The sequence below is a fragment of the Rutidosis leptorrhynchoides genome, chromosome 4 (genome assembly GCF_046630445.1).
Source record: "Rutidosis leptorrhynchoides isolate AG116_Rl617_1_P2 chromosome 4, CSIRO_AGI_Rlap_v1, whole genome shotgun sequence".
NCBI classification, from domain to species: domain Eukaryota; kingdom Viridiplantae; phylum Streptophyta; class Magnoliopsida; order Asterales; family Asteraceae; genus Rutidosis; species Rutidosis leptorrhynchoides.
In genome coordinates, this window is record NC_092336.1 from 464617460 (window position 1) to 464624492 (window position 7033).

The window sequence follows — 7033 nt, forward strand, 5'->3', positions numbered from 1 at the left end:
CATAGGCTTAGTGTGGGACGACAACCATCAGGTTTAAGTTTCGTCTCCCGTTTTGTGTTTATCGTTTTTGTTCATTTTATTATGAAGATTCTATGTCTTAATATTCGTGAGTTTGGGACGGGTAAACATAGCAAAATTGGTGAATGTAGGAGACTTTTATTTCGTGAGAACCCATGTGTTGTTGCTCTCCAAGAAACTAGACTGAATAATGTTGATAATAAGTGGATTAGTGCTTTATGTGGTTCTAATGATTTTGATTACATTCAAAAGGAAAAAATCGGGAACTCGGGTGGGTTTTTGACAATATGGAATAAAAATGAATTTGTGGTGGAACAATCATTCTTTAATGATTTTTTTATTGCAATTGCGGGTAGATGGAGAGGGCGGGATGATCTTACCTATATTGTCAACATTTATGGCCCTCATGATGACGCTAACAAGTTAATTATGTGGTCGAGTCTTGAAACATTTCTAGGTTCTCACGACGCGGTATGGGTGTTATGCTGCGATTTCAATGAAGTAAGAAATGAAAGTGGGAGGAAAAATTGTGAGTTCATCGAAAGACGGGCCAAGTGGTTCAACGAATTTATTGACAATACACACCTAGTTGATGTTCCGATAGGAGGTAAGAAATTCACGAGAATCTGTGATAATGGGTTGAAGTTTAGCAAATTAGATAGGTTTCTCATTGTAGATGGCAATAGGCTTGATTGTGTCTTCCGAAACAAGTTAAAAAAAGTCAAACAAGCATTGAAAGAGTGGAGCAAAAATTAGAGTAGATTTTTCATTTTTGTGTGTACAAGTTTTGGCACACTTCATATTAAGCTGAAAACTTTAATCCTTTTAGGTTTATACTTACTCCGGGTAAAGATCGGCTCGATTCTGATTTGTACATCGCCAAATAGTAATCAACATTTCATATAAACAACAAAAGTTCATTGCAAAAAACATATTAAAGAGAAAGTTGCTACATATAGTCATGTGTTTCTTGCTTTATGGCATTGGAGGTAGTGAAAACATGTTTATGGTGGAGCTTCCGCTTCGAATCTCTTTCAAAACTGTTAAAGCCGAAAGCGTAAGTCTCATGTAAGTGTTCTCTAGGTTCTTGATGTCAGCGAGTTCTTCAGGAACTTTAATTGTAGAAGCCGTTTCTTTGGGTTCAGAGAACGATTCTTCTTCTTTCAAGTTTGGTGATGTAGATTGGGTTAATGATGGTCGTTCGTTAATGGAAAAAATGAAGTCGAGCATAGTCTCGCATTTCTTGATGAGATTGTTTAGTACATCTGTTTTGTAAAATGGTTCGTTTAGAACTTTTTGGATGAATGGCAAACGAACAAGTGCACCACTTAATTTATCGTGTTTCTTTAGTATCTTCACTAATCCTGCAAAATTAAGAAACCCTTTTAGTTAACTTAATTGAGATTGTGAGTTGTGTGTAAATCCCTGGGCATAACAAACAGTTTTGTAAGTATCGATTAGAGTGACAAAATGGACGGGTCGTGTAAGTTGACTATTTGTATAGAAAGTAAAGAGGCGAACACCTGTATAATTAAGTGCACTGTAATTTAACAAGAGAACTATTTCTCCGTGTAAATTTACCAATTCTCTACCAACTTTCATCAACTCTTGTGTTGAATCCTTGGCTGCAACTAAGTTACATTCTAGAACCTATAATTCATGAAACAATTTGCATTAGTATGCAAGCTAGATTTGTAGTACTTAACATGATTTGTGTGCTTATTTGAAGACTCTTTTTAGAAACAGTCAGAATGCACACATCCTACTAGGAGTGTTCATCCGTTCGATTTTCTCGGTTTTGAAACTTTTGGCACCAAAACTGAAAACCGAACTAAAGCCTAATTCAACTTCAAAACCGAAACTTAAACCGGAACGAAACCGATTTTGAGTTCGGTTCGGTTCGGTTCGGTTAATACCGAAAGAATCACAATTTAATCAAATTAAACATAAAAATTGACTTTGGTTTTTCAATTTTGGATTTTTAAATTGATTTTTGGCCTATATAAATTAATAATTTAATATTTTATTACTCGGTATTAGTCAAAATTTGGTTTTCGATTTAACCAAATTCAAAAAAAAAAAAACGAATTGAAACCGAATTATTATTCGAACCCAATTCAAATTTGGTTCGGTTTTTCTCGATTTAGATTCGATTTGGTTTTCAATTTAAATGGAAAGAATCACATGTGTGATTCTGTACGATTATGAGAGATTCTACAAGGTGAACCCTTCAGTGTTTTTTTCCCTCGTTCAGCACTAACTGCTTATTTAGTTATACAAATCAAACATGCTAAATGTTAACCAATTCAACACTTCCATTCACCACCAAACAAACACAACCCAACTCTGCTTACTTCTTATCCCGTTACACCTCAAAGTTCACCAGACGTGTCAAATGTATACTAAACTATATTCAAAAAAGTTTATAACATAAAGAGGTTGACTTATGACTAGTATGACTAGTTTCATGTGACACAATGAAAAAACAACCAAACAAACATCCACATCATCACTTTATCATATATACTACGTAGAACGTTATTTCCATACTATATAATATATAATAATATAATAATAATAATAATATCAATATCAATATTAATATTTAAAGAATAAGATTTGTGAAGAGTGAACTTTTAAATTATTAAATCATCTTGCCTTTTACTTTAGAAAAAAGTAAAACCGGCCATCTAGTAGCCTTTAGAGCACAGTATTGAAGACCTCAATGATAATGTCTCGCGTGATTGACTATCCTGAACAATGTGGAGAGTCAACATAAATCAAAGTGTCTATTTTTCAATTAAAAAAGAAAAGTAAAAAGTAAAAATTAAAGTAAATTGTTGTATATGGTGAGATTTGAGTGAAGAGTTGAAACTTGTATTTATAGAAGAAGATTATGTAAAAAAATAAAAAAGATTCGTTAAAAATTATTATTTTTAACTAACCATTAGAATCTAAAAAAATATTTGAAATTCACGCCACCCACGCTACAAAAGGCGGCAACGAAGTGGGAGTCGGGGCCAGAGAGTGAAGGTTTGACCCGCAACTCCCGACTAGTCTCATGGTCAACATGAGAATAACCATTGCATTTATATCATATTTAATCCAGCCGTTAAGTTACCGTTGAGATACACTTTCTTATCCGACATTTCCTGTTTTTGATTTTCAAAAAGTATTTGAGTTGTTCAAATTTTATAACTTTAATAGTTCATCTTGACCTGACACTCTGACAACGAACAAAAGTTCCATAAAATTATTTATTTTAAGAACTTTTTCTAATCACGGCTCTAAAGGCTGTCATTAAGGAATTCGAACACGCATTTATGGATGAATCGGGTCGGGTTTAGGTAATCCCGGACCAAAACCCGATTAAGAAACCCGCCCCAAACACGGCCTGAAACCCGTCGGGTTCCCATTTACTTACATACTATCGGGTTTCGGGTTTCCCCACGGGTAAACGGGTATACCCGATTAGTCATTCGGTATTTATTTTTCAATAACTTACCAAATCATAATATCCAAAAATAACTTAATCACTTCATGTTTAAATTATTATAAATATCACATACAAAAAATTGATTGAAGAGTTTATAAAATACTCAAATAAATAAAGTATATAAAATATTACATCTCGAAAACTTCTTGTATATGATTATATTGAATAAAATTATACTCGTTTTCAAAACAAATAAGAGAAATCTTTCATACATTTACAATATAATACTAATACTAAAATTTTACATAAAAATTATTATTAAAATTCCTCGGACCGGGTATACGGGTATGCGAGTCGGGTATACGGGTTTGTATCCAAAACCATACCCGAACCCGATTTTTTTTTTTTTTGTAACCATCCCCATACACGCCTCATGACCCGGCGGACTCGGGTTGCACCCGACCCAATTATAACGGGTTTCGGTTTTCACCATCGGGTACGGGTCATTTGGCCATCCCTACACGCATTATTGGTTTGTATATTTAAGATAATCGCCCACTTTTCAAGAAAAAACTACCATTAAACAACAAGTGTACTACTATGTTTCGCATCATTTATTTATTAGAGAAAACTCTTAGAGCTGTCATAAAAAAAACAGTACTTATTTTAACAACCTAATTTGAACTAACCATAAATAAAAGTTTCAGAATGGACAACTTTACAATAAATGGAAATATAATCATATATTCGTATAAATCAAATTAAAAATTACCTCAATTTTGATAATATACCACTCTTGTTTCTCAAGAACAAAATCATTGAATTTATCAGTTTCTTCTTGGCACAATTTGACAAAATTAGCAACCTCATTCTCCATTATTATCATGGGATCAATCAATTTAATCCTTTTATTACCACCACCATCTTTAAAATAAATCCGTTTTAGTTGCTTCTTTAAATCTTTGTAACATAAAAACTTATCCCTCCATTCAGGCAACATATCATCGATCAACTTCTTCAAAAGCTTTCGAAACTGCATCTTGTTGATATTGATATTGCTTTGATATTGATTGATATAATAATAACAATAAAACTTATATTGTTACTCTGTATTTAATTTAATAGAAATAAAAATAATAATGTGTCGAAACACAATTATGGAGTATATACTATGATAAACCTGTTATTAAATACCTTAAATTGTAAACATCGAGGAGTATATTCTGCTTTCGTGATGAATATTCTCCATGTTAACATCGTTTAACCGGCCAACTTTTTTTAAACAAACATGATGAATAACAGAGATAGAGTCTTGATATAAATGATGTAATTATAATTACGTACACATGTCAACAAAATCTAATGGTCAATTTATACTACTGGTATTTTATTTATCCAAATTACAAAGTTTAATTTGTCGTATATAACGAAGCAAAAACAATGAAGAAAGTGCGGTAGTAAGCGGACCTTAGAACAAACGTTATACTTAAATTTAGAGACATAATTCACTAAAAAAATGTTTAATCGAATAAACGTTAACTTTCGGAATCGAAGTCTCAAATGTACAATAAATTTGATCGACATCTAGAGTTGTTATTCGTGTTAGGATTGATTGGAAATGAAAAACATCGATTATATGCGGCTAAGGTTTGTGCAAAGTGTGTAACATTATGTTAACTATATGTTTATTCTCAGTTTTTTATTTTGTATTTAGTTATGGGTTGAGTACTGTGTAGGTTTGAAGTGTTTTAGTGTAACAAAATTAGTAGAGTGGTGCAGATGAGTTATGCTATTGGTTGCTGTACAAAATTTTGTTAAAAATTTTGAAACTAATTTTGTTGTTTATGTTGATGATATTGTAATTTGTAATAAAAGGAAATGATGACACATAAATTGATAATTTTAAAATGTTTTTAAAAACAAAATTTCAAAGCAAAGATTGCTTAAATATATTTTAGGAACTCGAGTTTTAAAGGTTAATGAAAGTGTTTGGTTATATTAAAGAAAATATTATTTTGAGTTAATAATTGAGTTTGGATTGTTCGAAAGTAAGCTTGCTTCTGCTCCTCTTGAATTTAACCTAAAGATTAATGCTAATGCTTAAAAAAAAAAAAAATAAAAAAAAAAAAAAATGCTTATGATTCTGATCATGTAATATTAATGGATATCATAAACTAATTGTTGGGAAATTACGGCCTCACTAATTCCCAACTAACGCCCAATGAAAAATAGTAAAGAAATAAGAACAATCCACAACACAAGAATTTAACGTGGAAACTTCAAAACAGGAGAAAAATCACAGGCCTCCAAAGAGAGAAATACACTATATCACAAATTGTTACAATGACATAGACAACTCTCTTAAGCCAACTACACTCTCCAAAGTATTTAACTTATACAACTTTCAAACAAGAGTAAATAAGAAAGAAATAATCAAATACTTAAAGTGTATTGATTGGTGCAATTGAAATAAATCTATGAGCTCCTTTTACAACCAAGTTTCTCACCTCGAACTTATTCCTCCCACCGATGTGGGACAACTTCATTTTATACCCAAGGAGTTACTCCTTATTTCTTCCATCCACCAATATTAGACAAATAATCATATCATTTTTCCATTAAAAATATAACCAACACTAATAAGTTAGCTTATTTACTTAACCACTACCAGACCAGGCATAGCTTTTCTTGTATAGTATTTGAGCATGTATATGGATGCACAACTTCATTCTTATCTCAAAATTGTTTTTAGGATATTAAGGTGTTTGAAAGTTTCTCCCGGAAAAGGTGTATTAATCACAAAGTAAAGTAATGTATACTTATGCGCCTATGTATGTGCAAACTGGGGTATCATCTAGAAGGTCAATGTCTAGATTTTGTGTTTTCTTTTGTAGTTGACTTGTATCTTGAAAAGTTAAGAAACAACCTACAGTTTTTAGGTCTTCCACATAATCGAAATACAAAGGCATGTCTTTTGTCACTTGTAAAATTTTGTGGATCATAAACATTTTAATAGATTTAAATATCAAGATTTGTTATCAGTTGATTTATATTGTGACAATAGGCCTGCTATATTGATTGCTGTAAATCAGTTTTTCGTGAATTGACAAAACATTTGAGATAGATTGACATATTGTGAAGGAAAAAAGTGTTACTGGTGTAATAAAAAAATATAAACATTGATTCTACTGATCAAATATCATATATCTCTACCAAAGGATTGAGAACAAATCAACATAATTTATTGTGCAATAACTTGAAACTTAAAGACTTATTCTAGAAATTAGATGGGAGGGAAGGGGGGGGGGGGGGGGGGGGGGGGGGGGGGGGGGGATTGGTTAAACTACATGTTTATTCAATCTGATTTTTGAGCTTTTATCTTTGTATTTACTTCTACGTTGAACATTATGCAGGTTTTAAATGTTTCGATGTAGAAGAACTGATGCAGTGGTGCGGAGGACTTAAGTTGGTGGTTGTTGTGCAAAGTTTTTGTGACAGAAGTTGGATAATAAGAAGTTTAAGAGCTATTTTGGAAGTTCTTTGGCTATAGTTCTAGAACATAATGGTGCAGTTTGTAAA

The 7033-nt window shown here is 32.0% G+C and overlaps 1 pseudogene; it reads right to left on the minus strand.

Moving 5' to 3' along the window:
* Positions 1 to 820: 820 nt before the first annotated feature.
* LOC139842249 (SPX domain-containing protein 1-like) lies at positions 821 to 4493 on the minus strand (annotated as a pseudogene).
* Positions 4494 to 7033: the final 2540 nt, after the last annotated feature.